The sequence below is a fragment of the Diabrotica virgifera genome, chromosome 3, assembly GCF_917563875.1.
Source record: "Diabrotica virgifera virgifera chromosome 3, PGI_DIABVI_V3a".
NCBI classification, from domain to species: domain Eukaryota; kingdom Metazoa; phylum Arthropoda; class Insecta; order Coleoptera; family Chrysomelidae; genus Diabrotica; species Diabrotica virgifera.
Window position 1 is genome coordinate 115,736,453 of NC_065445.1, and position 15,255 is coordinate 115,751,707.

At 32.1% G+C, this 15,255-nt stretch overlaps 1 protein-coding gene and 1 long non-coding RNA gene across 3 annotated transcripts in view; one reads left to right on the plus strand and one right to left on the minus strand.

The window, feature by feature from the left end:
- LOC114330193 (mitochondrial carrier protein Rim2) overlaps positions 1 to 15,255 on the plus strand; it is a 257,195-nt gene that overhangs the window by 149,605 nt on the left and 92,335 nt on the right. The gene's annotated exons all lie outside the window — the stretch shown is intronic.
- LOC126882054 (uncharacterized) overlaps positions 1,384 to 15,255 on the minus strand; it is a 29,779-nt gene continuing 15,907 nt past the window's right edge. For both annotated transcript variants that reach the window (XR_007697106.1, XR_007697107.1), the window contains exon 2: positions 1,384 to 1,725. This is a non-coding gene — a long non-coding RNA (uncharacterized LOC126882054). The remainder of the gene's footprint in view (positions 1,726 to 15,255) is intronic.

Below are 15,255 nucleotides of genomic sequence, written 5' to 3' on the forward strand. Positions count from 1 at the left end.
CTTCGCTCCGCACCAGTAACTATGCGGATTGCAACAGACTAACACTTGGACCTCGGTGTCTTTAAAAATTTCTTCTATCATATTTTGGATAACTCTCCAGTCTAATTGTCGGCATTCTAACTTTGGCATGGCTAACTTTTGCACGTCGGACTCCAACACGTGCTCTCTCAATTGAATTAATGCATCCCATACATCTTGGTAGGTAGGTTGGTCAAGGACAGTGTCTTTTGTTACCAGATAGAATAGGTAACGTGATGCATCTTGGAGTTTCAATGCTTTTCCAGGAGCTGGCAGTTGGCATTGAAGTTCTGCAACTCGACCAAACTTTCTTCGAAAGGCGGATGCCAACCCTCGTGCGTCTCTGATACTGGTCGGGATGGTATGGGCCAGTGAATAGTCATCGGGAAGTGCGAGTAGATCTCGCTTTTCTTCAGTGGTAACACCATGTCTCGCTTTACCGGTACCTCCGTAGGCCCCCATGAACTCCTCAAACGTGAGGTTAGGTATTTCTCGAACTTGGTTTACTTACACTTCTTCAACTACGTCGTGGTCTCCCTCTTACGGCGCAACCGGTTATGGTGGACTATCATCGGCTTTCCCCTAGGAATCTTGCGTATTCTGTAGATAACGTCATTATTTTCTTGACAATGAGGTACGGGCCTTTCCAGAACTGCTGCAATTTGGGAGAACAACCTGTTCGCTTCTTTGAATTAGAAAGACTTTGTCGTTCTCCTTGAAACATCCCTTCTCGGCTTGGGTATCGTATCGTTTCTTCATTCGGTCGCTAGCGATCTGAAGATGGGAACGGACCAACTTGTGTATATCGTCAATTCTTCTTCGCAATTCATTCACATAATCCTCACCAGCCACATCTTCTCCAGGTCGACATCCAAACTCTAAATCACAGGGTAAACGCATCTCGCGTCCAAATAGGATTTTTGTTGGTGTTTATCCCGTTGATTCATTAACAGCAGATCTATAGGCCATTGCGAAGAACGGCAGGTACTGGTCTCAGTCTCGCTGATGATTGGACACCATCTTTGTCAAATACTTGCCGACTGTCTTATTCATACGCTCCACCATTCCATCCTATTGCGGTTGATAGGCCGTGGTTCCTAGGACAGGTTGTGAGCAGTCTATAAATAGTGTCACAGTACCTTAATAACCATATTTGCAAATTTGTATTATAATATAACTTGTAACGTTAGAACCAGTTAGAACTATTACTACAGATAGTTGGGAAGTTAATGAATAAAACTCCAACCAACTATGGGAGCCTACGGTTTACGTTTCGCTTAGCTCAGTCTCTCAGGTGTAAGTTCGTCTGGTTTTAATCAAAGACATGAACAATGGAAATTCAGATTTAGACAAATAAAGCATAAGAAGAATTAATCATATTTATTTATCATAAAACAAAGTTATATAATGATACTTTATGTGTGCAAGCAAATCCTGCCTATAGCTTTACAAAGATGGAATGATACTTAGGTATGGTATAGAAGTATTGACGAATTGCGTGGTTCTGTGTGGAGGTTGGAACTGGATGTTGTTGGATCCAGATGAAGTGTGTAGGCCTTGGATGTTGACCATGTTAGTGTCTTGTGTTGTCAAAAATAGCTGAAGTTAGTGGTTTATTCCCACGTGGTTTTCATCGTCGACTATGTGGATTAAGGGCCAACTCCTCACAAAAGGAGGAAACAGAAATTGATTAGTTTCTTCCAAAAACTAGAATAACAAATTCTATATTAGAGAGACATCAAAATGTGTTAAAAGCTTCCTTGTCATTTCTTCAAAATAACATTTAAACACAATATCACATTGGCAAGGATAAAATGAATATAATTATCATTAAAATTAGTTAAAGGACCCCGCAGAAACCTTATGGGAAATGGCTCTCTGAAATGCTCTGAAACTTTGGGTTCTGGTAGTCCTTGATGTGTAGAACAAAAAATAGGCGCGTAGCTCCAAAAAATCATGGTTTTAAGATATAAGCCTCTGAAGTTATAGGTAGATACAGTGAGGACGTTTGAGTTGGAATAAATTCATTTCCTCAAGAATGGCCGACTCTGGAGATAAATTACAAATCAGGTCGATTTTTATTTTAAAATTATAATTTTTTGGCATATATATCATACTAGTGACGTCATCCATCTGGGCGCGATGACGAAATCGATGATTTTTTTTAAATAAGAACAGGGTCGTGTGATAGCTCATTTGAAAGGTTATTCAATTCTCTATTCACTAATATAAACATTAACATAATTATTTATACAGGGTGCCCAATTTTTTTTTAATTAAATAACTTGAGACAAAAAGAAGAATGTATATAATTTATTTAATTCGAAATACATTTTACTGTTGTCCGAAACCAGGAAAAATGTTTATTTGATAAATAAATATTGTTTTTCGCTTAAATTCAATATTAAAGCTGCCACCTACCTGCCTCTTAGCAGTTTGAACATTTAATTCAAGCGAAAGGGTCGTGTGATAGCTCATTTAAAAGCTTATTTAATTCTCTATTCACTAATATAAACATTAACATAATTATTTATACAGGGTGTCCAAATTTTTTTAATTAAAATCATTGAGACAAAAAGAAGAATGTATATAATTTATTTAATTCAAAATACATTTTACTGCTGTCAGAAAACAGAAAAAATGTTAATTTGAAAAATAAACATTGCTTTTCGCTTAAATTAAATGTTCAAACTGCTAAGAGGCAGGTAGGTGGCAGCTTTAATATTGAATTTAAGCGAAAAACAATATTTATTTATCAAATAAACATTTTTTTCTGTTTTCGGACAACAGTAAAATGTATTTTGAATTAAATAAATTATATGAAGTAAAGAAACACAGACGTACTCACAATCATTTAATTTACTTCGATGACCGGTTTCGATCTCTACAATATACAAGTCATCCTCAGGTCGGCGTTACAAGTGATTAAATGATTAATCACTTGTAACGCCGACCTGAGGATGCTCTGTATATTGTAGAGATCGAAACCGGTCGTCGAAGTAAATTAAATTATTGTGGGTACGTCTGTGTTTCTTTACTTTATTTAAAATGAACTCACACATGCAACCCATTCAACATTTAAATAAATTATATACATTCTTCTTTCTGTTTCAATTAATTTAATTCAAATTTTTTTTTGAGCACTCTGTATAAATAATTGAGTTAATGTTTATATTACTGAATATAGAATTGAATAATATTTCAAATTAGCTATCACACGACCCCTATTCTTATTTAAAAAATCATCGATTGCGCCATCACGCCCAGATGGATGACTTCACAAGTATAATATAATATGCCAAAAAATTATAATTTAAAAATAAAAATCGACCTGATTTGTAATTTATCTCCTGAGTCGCCCATTCTCGAGGAAATGAATTTATTCCAACTCAAACGTCCTCACTGTACCTATAACTTCAGAGGCTTATATGTTAAAACCATGATTTTCTGGAGCTATGCGCCCATTGAGTCTTTTGTTCTACACATTGTACACATCAAGGACTACTAGAACCCAAAGTTTCAGAGCATTTGACAGAGAGCCATTTCCCATAAGGTTTCTACGGGGTCCTTTGTAAAAGATCCTATATACCCCAGGCAGTGGGTGAAAAAGCGTGTAATTCAGGAATCCAGGAATTTTTGAAACCTATGGGGTGTTGTAAAGGACGATGCCAGGAATAACTTCTACTGAAATGTAACCAAAAATTATAGGAGCTTTTTTATTTATGACGTTTTTCATTAATTTGTTAAATTTGCAATTTTTAAAGATTTTTAATTTTGCAGCATAGGATATTCATTTCAGAGTAAATTTAAAAAAACCTACAATTTGAGCTATGGGAAGTTTAATTTCGTTAATTTGTTGTTGCAAAACATCCTGCGAAAGGTCCAAAATGGCCGTTTTTTGTAATTACGTTATTTATTGTAAAAATAACTTTTTTCATTTTTTAAGGATTTAAAATGAAGATCTTTCAATTCTAAATATAAAAAAGAATTGTAAAGCCCAATTGGTGAACATGTTGCTTAGATATTATAAATTGTTTATCCCGAGAGGTCAAATGTCGAAGGCTATAACTTTTTGAAAAAAAAAATCGTAGAGAGTTAATCCTAGATCCACTCTCCTTCTAAAAATTTATATTTTCATATTCTGATGCAAACAAATGCGTAAAACATTGCTCAACTTTTTATTTCGAGTTTGAAAATAAGGGGGAAGATTTCGTTATAAACATTTAGAATTGAAGTGGACCCTATACATCCTATGAGTTTCTAACTTACAGATTATTGTTGCTGAAGACAAAACGAAAATTCAAAACAAAATAAAAATTCAAAACAAAATGAAAATTTTCCACGACCAACTGAACCCGATATAATTGTTTTTGTTTTTTTAAATCGTAGTGGCTTTATTTATAACAATTAAGAAATTATTTCAGTCATTGACTAAAGAAAAACTTATACAGTTAAACCTGCCATATCCGGATCAATGTGGCGACAGACCGATCCGGATATGAAAAAATCCGGATATCAAGACCACTACTTCTTTTACAGTGTCTGAAACGTTTTCTCCTTCATACATTCCAGTCATCAACGCCGTCAATAACTTTCGTCGATAGAAACGTTTTATAGATTCTATAATACATTATTTCGCCATCTTTTAGTTCTTCTTTTAGTGCGTTGTCCAACAGCAGGACTGCCTTTCTCGGTAGATTTCGGTAGATCCGGACGGCGCAGAACCGTCCGGATATGGGAAGGTCCGGATATGACGGGTCCGGATATGGCAGGTTGTACTGTATTATCTTAAAATAAAAATTATTTTAAAAGAAAATTTCACTTAATTATTAAAAATGATTTTTAAAGTGGAGTGGAGATTTTTTTTCTTCATAGTCCAGTCGGGTTAGACGAATAACAGGCCTAACCTTGCATTAGGAGCTGCCCCAAATTTTATTTTTTTAATCTTTAGGGGGGGTCAATAGTAGTGTAAATTTAAAATCTCGACTAAATTCCGCCATTGCGTTAGCCGCCATCTTGATTTTAAACAAGAACCGTTTTTGCTCAATATCTCCGCCATTTTCAACTTTTCGACAAAAAGTATAACAACCAAAACCGTTAAAAATGTAATTTTCTATCATTTCTATTTTTACAATTTTTTCGTGCCATCGATATTTTCCGAGTTATAGCGGAAAATAGTGACAGTTATATATAGATAGAGCATAATTATTGAATTATCTCGTGTATTGTTAGTTTTACGACAAAAATGTTCCTATACAAAAATAGAGAGAATTGAATTTTACACAATTTTAGTTTGTTTCATTTTTTTGCTAAAGTTAATATTTAAGGTAGTATGTAAGAGATAATGGCGCGAGCGTAAGACCTGATTGATTTTGTAGCAATTGTTTTTGTTCAATATCTAGGCCATTTTCAAATTAAATTGTTCCAAATATGATTTCCTACAATTTCTTTTTAACATTTTTTTTCATGCGGTTGATATTTTCCGAGTTAAGTTGGAAAATAGTAAAAAGTGGTGGGGGCAGCATAATTACTGAATTGAATCTTTTTTCCGAGCTGCCCCAAATTTTATAATTCTATCCTTTAGGGGAGATCAATAGTAGTGTAAATTTAAAATCTCGACTGAATTCCGCGGTTGCATTAGCAGCCATATTGATTTTAAAGAAGAACCGTTGTTGCTTAATATCTACGCCATTTTCAACTTTTCGACAAAAACTGTAGGAACTAAAATTGTTGGAAACGCAATTTTCTACAATTTCTTTTCCACATTTTTTTATGCGATCAATATTCTCCGAGTTAAGGAGGAAAATAGTGGAAGCGGAGGGGAAGCATAATTATTGAATTGTCTCATTTATTATTAATTTTACGACATAATTGTACATAAACAAAAATAAAGAGAATTATATTTCATGCAATTTTTAAAACTTCTAATGAAACACCAACCAAACTAAGTACATTCATAAAAGACATAAATAATAACATATGCATTAAGTTCACTTAATTTTATTAACTAGCGGGTTTTATTGGTTGAATTTGTCTATCGATAATTAAGTTTCATGTCAGCTAACATATTTTAATATTTCAACATTTTTTTTTTAATTTTGGACCCCGTTGGGGGGAATTTTCCCACTCCCCCCTCTCATAGACTCGCCACTGGTTTTTTCGAAAAATTGTAGTAAGTAAATCGTAATTGCAACAATTTCAGTCCTTACACTTTTTGTCGAAAAGTTGAAAATGGGGAAGATATTGAACAAAAACAATTGCTTTAAAATCAATCGGGTCTTACGTTCGCGTCTTTACCGCATACGTACTACCTTAAATATTGATTTTATCAAAAAAATGAAAGAAATCAAAATTGTACAAAATTTAATTCTCTTCATTTTTGTATAGGTTAAAATTTGTTGTAAAAGTAATAATAAACGAGATAATTCAATAAATCAATAATTATGCTTTCTGCTATGCTAAAAACTGTCACTGTTTTTCCCCCGTAACTCGGAAAATATGGACCGCACGAAAAAAATTATAATAAACGAAATTATAGAAAATCGCATTTTAAACAATTTCAGTTTGTATACTTTTTGTCAAAAAGTTAAAAATGGCGGAGATGTTGACCAAAAATGGTTCTCGTTTAAAATCAAGATGGCGGCTAACGCAACGGTCAAATTCAGTCGAGATTTTAAATTTATACTTCTATTGACCCCCCCCCTAAAGATTAGAAAAATAAAATTTGGGGCAGCTCCTAATGCAAGGTCAAATGCTATCCCGACTGGGCTATTACGATTGTTATCTTATTGTGTCGGTTGCCCTTAGCAACCTATAGTATACATTGAATCACGGTTTTTGCTCCAAATTTTAAAGAACCGCTTGGATTGACATCAAATTTGGCATACACATAGATCATCTATCAAAGAAAAAACATTATGTTTGACCGATGTGTGCTTTCGCCTTGGGGGCGAGTTTCATCCCTTGTGGGGGGTGAAAAAATGTACTTTCAAAATAAGTCTGGAAATGGATCTAAGCAACATTTTTTCATTTTTCAACAAAAAAAACACGTATTTAGACGGTTTCTTGCAAATAATCAAAAAGTAAGTATTTTCTCAAAAAAACCATATTTAGCAAAAATATAGCACAGAAAAGTGAAAAAAACGATGTGTGCATGAACTCTCTAGACCAGAGGTTCTCAATCTGTGGTACATGTACCACTGGTGGTACATATCATTATTGGCGGTGGTACACAAAACACAGAAAAAATTAAAATATTAGTACTTAGTAAGTATTGATAAATAAAGAAGCATGTTTTTGACTAATTTATGCGTGGACATTTCTTGATGCTCGCTGTTTCTAACTAGTCCGATCAGGGAACGCAAAATTTTACGAAAACCTCCAAAAAAATAAAGGAAGGATGAAAATTTGGGACTAGGTAGTTGAAATTGTCTATTATTATATAAGAAAAAGTTTACAATTCTACATCCCCACCATTTTACAAAAGTTGGAAAATACGGGGTGAAAATTTTTTTCTCGGGGGTGAAAAAATATACGTTCAAAACAAATCCGGAATTGGATAAAATGACTAATTCTAAGTATCTTTTGTTCTATAGAGTTTTTTTACTAAGTCAATACTTTGCGAGTGAATGTGTTCATTTTTAACAAAAAAAAAAGTTTTTGGATGGTTTTTCGGAGATAACTCAAAAAGTAAGTATTTTAACGAAAAAAATATTCTTAGTAAAAATATAGCTTATAAAAAATTTAAAAAAATGGTGTATGCGTGAGGTCCGCAGACCCAGTAGAAGCAGAGTTGCAGCTAATGAAATGTAGGTTCTTCTTCGTCAAATTCAAAATCGAATATTTCAATGTGAAATAACCAAAAAACGGAGCACTTTTCGGGGAAAATTCATTACAACTTTTTTAAAGTGTTTAAAAAAAGGTTTATTTTTGTTGTTTAAAAAAACTTCTAACATTAAAAGTAAGCGAGTTACGCTCAAAATATTGTTGGTCCCTTTTATTTTTTGATAAAAAAATGGCGAAAATCACCCCTTAATTAGCTTCTCAAATAAAATTAATCGTTACCGCTTTACAAGTTACTTTACTTATGTATTGTTTATATTATCTATAAGTTTCATTGGTTCAAAGTGCTCAGTTTTGAAAAAAATTGGGTTTAAAATAAAACATTTTTTTTGTTATTTTGAAAAAAATCGTAATTGTTTATGGAATTAACTTAAAAACAATTAGGAATACCAAAAATCTCAAAGAGTAATAAAATGTACGTTTTGCTTTTCTGAATATTTTTTATTTTTTGTTTTCTTGTTAGACAAAAATTGGTTATGCTATGGCTGTTCAAAATTAGCCTAAACTCGTGATTAGTTACTCGTTCAAGCCATTTTAACTACAGCTTTTTCAAAACGAAGCACTTTGAACCGATGAAACTTACAGATCATATAAATAATACATAGACAAAGTAACTTGTGAAGTGGTAATGCTAAAATGTATATGTGATGCTAATTAGGGGGAGATTTTCGCGATTTTTTTACCAAAAAATAAAAGGGATCAACAATATTTTGAGCGTAATTCACTTACTTTTAACATTACAAGTTTTTTTAAAAAACAAAAATAAACCTTTTTTTTAAACACTTTAAAAAAGTTAAAATGAATTTGCCCCTAGAAGTGCTCCGTTTTTGGGTTATTTCACATTGAAATATTCGATTTGTAATTTGACGAAGAACCTAATTTTCATTAGCTGTTACTCTGCTTATACTGGGTCTACAGACCTCACGTATACACCATTTTTTTTAAATTTTTTATGGGCTATATTTTTGCTACGAATATTTTTTCGCTAAAATATTTACTTTTTGAGTTATCTCAGAAAAACCGAACAAAAACATGTTTTATTTTGTTAAACATGGAACATATTCACTCGCAAATAACGCGAAAAGTATTGACTTAGTGAAAAAACTCTATAGAAGAAAAGATGTTTAGAAATAGTCATTTTATCCAATTCTGGTCTTATTTTGAATGTATTTTTTTCATCTTCCAGAGGGGGGTATTCCCCTCCATTGGGATGTAGAATTGTTAACTGTTTCTTATATAATAATAGACAATTTCAACTACCTATTCCCAAATTTTCATCCTTCCTTTATTTTTTTTTTGGATCAGATTGTTCTTTGATCGGGCTAAATAGAAGAGTGGTCCTGCAAGAGTTAAACATGGGATAGATGAAATGAAAAGGGGCGAGTGATGTGTGAACAAACATTGAACTAAAACTGAAAGATTTATTTAATTGAAAGACTAAAGGCTCGTTTTTAGGGATTGCAATCCAGCAGCATTTTCAATCCAGCTGGATTTTTGCAAGATTGGCCTAAATCCAGCTGGATCCAGCGCGGATCCAGCAAAATATGGAATCAAAATAACAACACGATTTTAATGTTTTTTTTTCTGTGTTCTAAATTTCTAAACAACAGAAACATGAATTATTTAGTTTTTGGAAGACTAAGTTTTGAAAAAACATATTTTATTTATCGTCTAACCCAGGGGTGGGCAAAGTGCGGCCCGCGGGCCGCATGCGGCCCTTTGGACATTTTTTTGCGGCCCGCGGAAAAAAAGTTAATTTTTTTCATTTAAAGATTTTTTTCAATTGTTGCTAATATTAATAATTAAATATTGATAATGCAGCTATTAATTAACCCTTTCGCAGCAATTTTTTGTGTTTCCGGTACAGAATTTTGTCGGCTCCTTCAATGAAATCCATGAAATTTCAACAAATGGAAACGATATTTTTGAAGTAATCAGAAACTGTTTGGAAAATTTTAAATGATCCCGTAACCACCTAGTAAGTGTAACAACTGACGGAGCACCAAATTTAAGAGGAGCAAATATTGTAATGTTGAGAAAACTTAAAGATTACGTTCATGAACAATTTCCAGAACAGATATTATGCAAAAATGTTTTGAAAGTAAATAACGTCATTTCAATTATAACTAATATTGTTAATTTTATTCGTTCAAGAGGATTAAATCATCGTGCAGTCATAGCATTTTTGGAAGAGTTAGAAACGGAACATACTGATGTCTTATACCACAAGCATCTTCGATGGTTAAATTTAGAAAAGGTTCTTGAAAGATGGTGTGAATTAGGGGAGGACATTGCTATATTTTTAGAAATGAAAAACTGCTAGAAATTTGATAAATTTACAAGTTTTGAACGCAAAATGAAACTTTTAAAATGAAACTCAAACTATTCATTGATCATATAAAAAAGAAATAATTATTTCAATTATTTCCCTCGTTAAAATCATTAAATAATGTACCAGAAAATAAGTTTAGAATTTATGAAGAACATTTTTTTTAAATGTTTTTATTATTTAATTATTTTAAAGAAAACAAAAACAATGAAGGAAATCAAGATCAATCGAAGGGAAATCGAAACGTCAAGTAAATGTAATTTCAAACTTAAATTGTGGCATATTCCCAAATAAAATAGCAAATTGCATAAGATGCAACAAGGAAATCGCTTTAGAACAATATTAGTGAAAAAAGACATAGGTTCATAGATAAACTAAAAATAAGTAAATTATATACTCATATATAAATCAGGGAAATAACATGTTTAAATAAGTGCGAATATTATTTAGGGGGAACAAGCAAAATTTTGAAAAGTTCGATTCTTTTATTATTTTATATGAAAGAACATAACTTCAAGAATACTCCCTGAAAATTTCAGTTTGCCCGTAGGAAAATTACCAGAAATACAGCATGTGTAATATCCCTACCATTGACTCGCTTTGCGGCAGCTTGGGTGTAGCGAGAACCGTTTAACATTTGTTCCCTTTCCTTTTGTAAATTACTCTGCTATACAAAAACATATTTCGGCGTGCATCACTTTACGATTTGCTAGACAGAAGAAATTGAAAATAAAAGTTGGCAAAACTAAACGTGTTTTTCTCAAAACTGCTTTTTTCAAAGGCGGTGGACTTTTAACTCAAAAGCTACTTATAGATCCACCTGAAATGTTTCATATATTTTCTTTAGACATTTCGTAAGGTACCTCTGTCGAGATATTTTTTGTTTCATGCTTATTTTTTGTTTAACAATAACAAGTATGTTGATTTTCACCATTCTTTACAAAAAATTTCGGTATTTTGACTTCAAAATAGTGATATCAAAAACGCAAAAATCGTCAAAACTCATAAGAGAGACTCATAAGCTAATAAAATATCTTTGAATTTTCTGTTTCATCTGATCCATTGATGAGTTCTGATGTCTATTGCAAAATCCATTTTTTTTCGATGTTGGTAAAAATTTGCCACCTTTGGCTTATTTTTCAATATTTGGTCTTGAAATTTGTTTGGAGTATTCTTTTAATTGTACTGAATATGGTTATTTAAATTAAAAATAAAATAATTCTACCATAGTTTCAAACAGAATTCAAAAAAGGTGCTTGAAATGATAATTTCAGAGCATACCCACCCCCCCCCCCCTTAAACAAAATTAGTAAAAAGTTAAAAATTCGAAAACATGTGTTAAGGTAACAAATATTGCGGCCCTCGGTAATAGACTAGAAATATTTTGTGGCCCTTACTAAAAAAAGTTTGCCCACCCCTGGTCTAACCTAATTCGCATGGAACTGTACATGTAACCAATTGCGGAGAAAGCCCTTTCTACGTCTATGCTGGTCGGTTTTAAGGTCATCAAATAGTCATAGACCATGTAGAAATAATCGCCTTTCACACCATCTGTCTCATAAACGGCCATTTCCTTTTCCAAAATCTTTTCGTAATCTTTTATAAAACCAGTTTTTCTTTGGTTATAAAAGTTTTCTCATTCTCGATTCAATTCAATCACAAGTTCAAGCTCCGGATTAGTTGACCCATCTTCTTCCATTATGTCCTCTTGCACTGTTTCCACAATCACTTGTTTATTTATACGACAAATTTTTCATCCCTTGTCATATTGCATTTTTTTTGGGCATGGGGACAAACCAGGATTGTTTAGCCCTTCGTCATACTTTTTTGGATTTTGTAAGTACATACACTAATGTAATTTCAAAGAGACACCGTTCCGCGATTCTGTTGCGTAATGCTTCCGATGGATTGGCACTAAAGCTAGAGTCCTGGCTATTTAGTTTGTCTAAGCCTACGGCTCCACGGGCGAGAAATTGACGCTAGCAGTTGCCGTAAAACGAACTTAAGGTTCCGCGGAACGGAATATTAATAGCCGAACTGTACCGACTACAGGTACTCTGGGCTAATTAGCAAAATTCATGGAAAAGTTATTTACCAGCAATTTTATTGCTGGAATCGAATTATAAGATCCTATATATTAATAATATAGGTATGCAAAGTCCGCAGATAGTGTGCTACTTTTTTTATAAACAAAATGGCGCCGACAAATCGTATTTTTTTCAATTATTTCTCTATAACTCCGAAGATTTTAACTTTACTACAAAAACACCCAAATAAAAATTCACCGCAATTAAATTCTGCATAGAGATATGTTTTTCACGATTTGCTCCGACGAAAATTTTCCTCGGAAAATGCGGGTTTTCCTAACAAAAACTTTAATTTTCAAATAAAGTTTTAGGTAAGTAATTATTAATCAATAATTAAATAACTTAGTGACATCAAAGCTTTCTTGGTATAGATTGTAATTCCAGAAGCCGGTGAAAATTAAACGAATATTTTAGCAACAATTCAATTGTTAATTAACAATTTACGATCGCAATAATAACCAAAATAATCATGATACAATGATCAAACTTATAAAGATTATAAAGATGAGATGCTTATTTAATATCTTATCGACAAAATATAAATTTTTCTTTTTTTTGCATAATCTTTAAATTTAAAAGAAAAAAATAGTTATAATACGCTGGTATTCTTAGTAAAGTACAAAGAAAGGTTATTTACCAGCAATTTTATTGCTGGAATCGAATTATAAGATCCTATATATTATTAATATAGGTATGCAAAGTCCGCAGATAGTGTGCTACTTTTTTTATAAACAAAATGGCGCCGACAAATCTTATTTTTTTCAATTATTGCTCTATAACTCCGAAGATTTTAACTTTACACCAAAAACACTCAAATAAAAATTCACCCCAATTTAATTCTACATAGAAGTAAGTTTTTTCCGATTTGCTCCGACGAAAATTTTCCTCGGAAAATGTGGGTTTTCCCAACAAAATCTCGAATTTTCAAATAAATTTTTTGGACCAGTAATTATTTATCAATAATTATATAGCTTTGTAAAATAAAAGCTTTCTTGGTATAGATTATAAATTCAGAAGCCGGTGAAAATGAAACGAATATTTTAGCAACAATTCAATTGTTAATTAACAATTTACAGTCGCAATAACAACCAAAATAATCATGAGACATTAATTAAACTTAGAAAGATTATAAAGGTGTGATGCCTATTTAATATTTTGTCGACAAAATATAAATTTTTCATTTTTTTGCATAATCTTTAAATGTTTAAAAAAATTGTTATAAAAAAATGAACATTTCTCAGAAATTGTTTATTATATTCTAATTTTATAAAATACTTAAAATGCGTATTTCATAGGTCTTGAAAATGAATGCTTTAAAAAAAATTTCCAACCATTTGCAAAAAAGTTATGAAACAGCAAAGTAAATATACGTTTTCTCCGTTGTTTATAATTTGTTTTAATTGTTTCAAAGCTTAAAAGTGAGTCTATGGTATAATATAATTACTCACAAAGAATATCAAAAATTAGTGCAATGGTTATATTTTAATCAAAGATTAAAAATACTTTTTTTTGTAATTTTTAGCGCAAAAGTAGGCCTGATACAGAGTCGGAGCTTAAATGTTCACTCGAAGCGACTGACACGCAGCATGCATTATTTATAAAAGTGTACGTCTCGCGCGGCCCGTCGTCGCACCGAGTGAAAATTTTAGTTACAGTGCTGTATTATTCTACTTTCGCGCGTGTAAATTACAAAAAAATATATTTATAATCTTTAATTAAAATATAAGCATTAAACTGATAACCGATATTTTTTTGTAAATAATTAGCTTGTACTTTAAACTCACTTCTACGCTTTGAAAGAATTAAAAAAAATTATAAACATCGTAGAAATCGTATGTTTATTTTGCTGTTTCATAACTTTTTTGCAAATAGTTGCAAAAAAGTATTAAAGCATTTATTTTCAAGATATTTGAAATGCGCATTTTAGCTATTTTTTAAAATTACAATATAATAAAAACTTTCTGAGAAACGTTAATTTGTTTATAACTAGTTTTTTTTAAACATTTAAAGATAATGCAAAAAAATAACAAATTTATATTTTGTCGACAAAATGTTAAATAGGCATCTTATCTTTATAATATTTCAAAGTTTGATCAGTGTATCATAGTTATTTTGGTTATTATTGCGGCCGTAAATTATTAATTAACAATTGAATTGTTGGTAAAATATTCGTTTAATTTTCATCAGCTTCTGGAACTATAATCTAAGCCAAGAAGGCTTTTAAGTCACCAAATTATTTAATTATTGGTAGATAATTACTTATCTAAAACTTTATTTGAAAATTAAAGATTTTGTTGGGAAAACCCGCATTTTCCGAGGAAAATTTTCACCCGAGCAGATCGGGAAACACACAACTCTATGCAGAATTTAATCACGGTGAATTTTTATTTGGGTGTTTTTGTTGTAAAATTAAAATCTTCGGAGTTATAGAGCAATAATTGAAAAAAACACGATTTTCGGGCGCCATTTTGTTTATAAAAAAAGTAGCACACTATCTGAGGACTTTGCATACCTATATTATTAATATATAGGATCTTATAATTCGATTCCAGCAATAAAATTGCTGGTAAATAACTTTTCCCAAAAATGGCCTATTCTCCGATAATCAGCCCAGACTAAGGACTTGTGCGTAGTCGGTTCAGTTCGGCTATTCCTATTCCGTTCCGTGGAACCTTAAGTTCGTTTTACGGCTACTGCTAGCGTCAATTTCTCGCCCGTGGAGCCGTTCGCTAAGGCAAATTTCATGGTTGTGTCGGCCGTTATCAAAGTGCAAAGAGCTTCTACAGCCAGTTTCACCAGTTAAAGAGTGGCGATCAACTCATTGATTATTGACCACTCGCCAGCAGAGAATATTATCGCAGAATCAATGTCTATCAACGCTTTATCGATGCAAACTTTTAGGTTGTAGAAACTTTCCAGCATATTGAGCTACTGCTAGTGTGATAGAATGGCAAGTTTCCGACGGATACAGCATGGTTT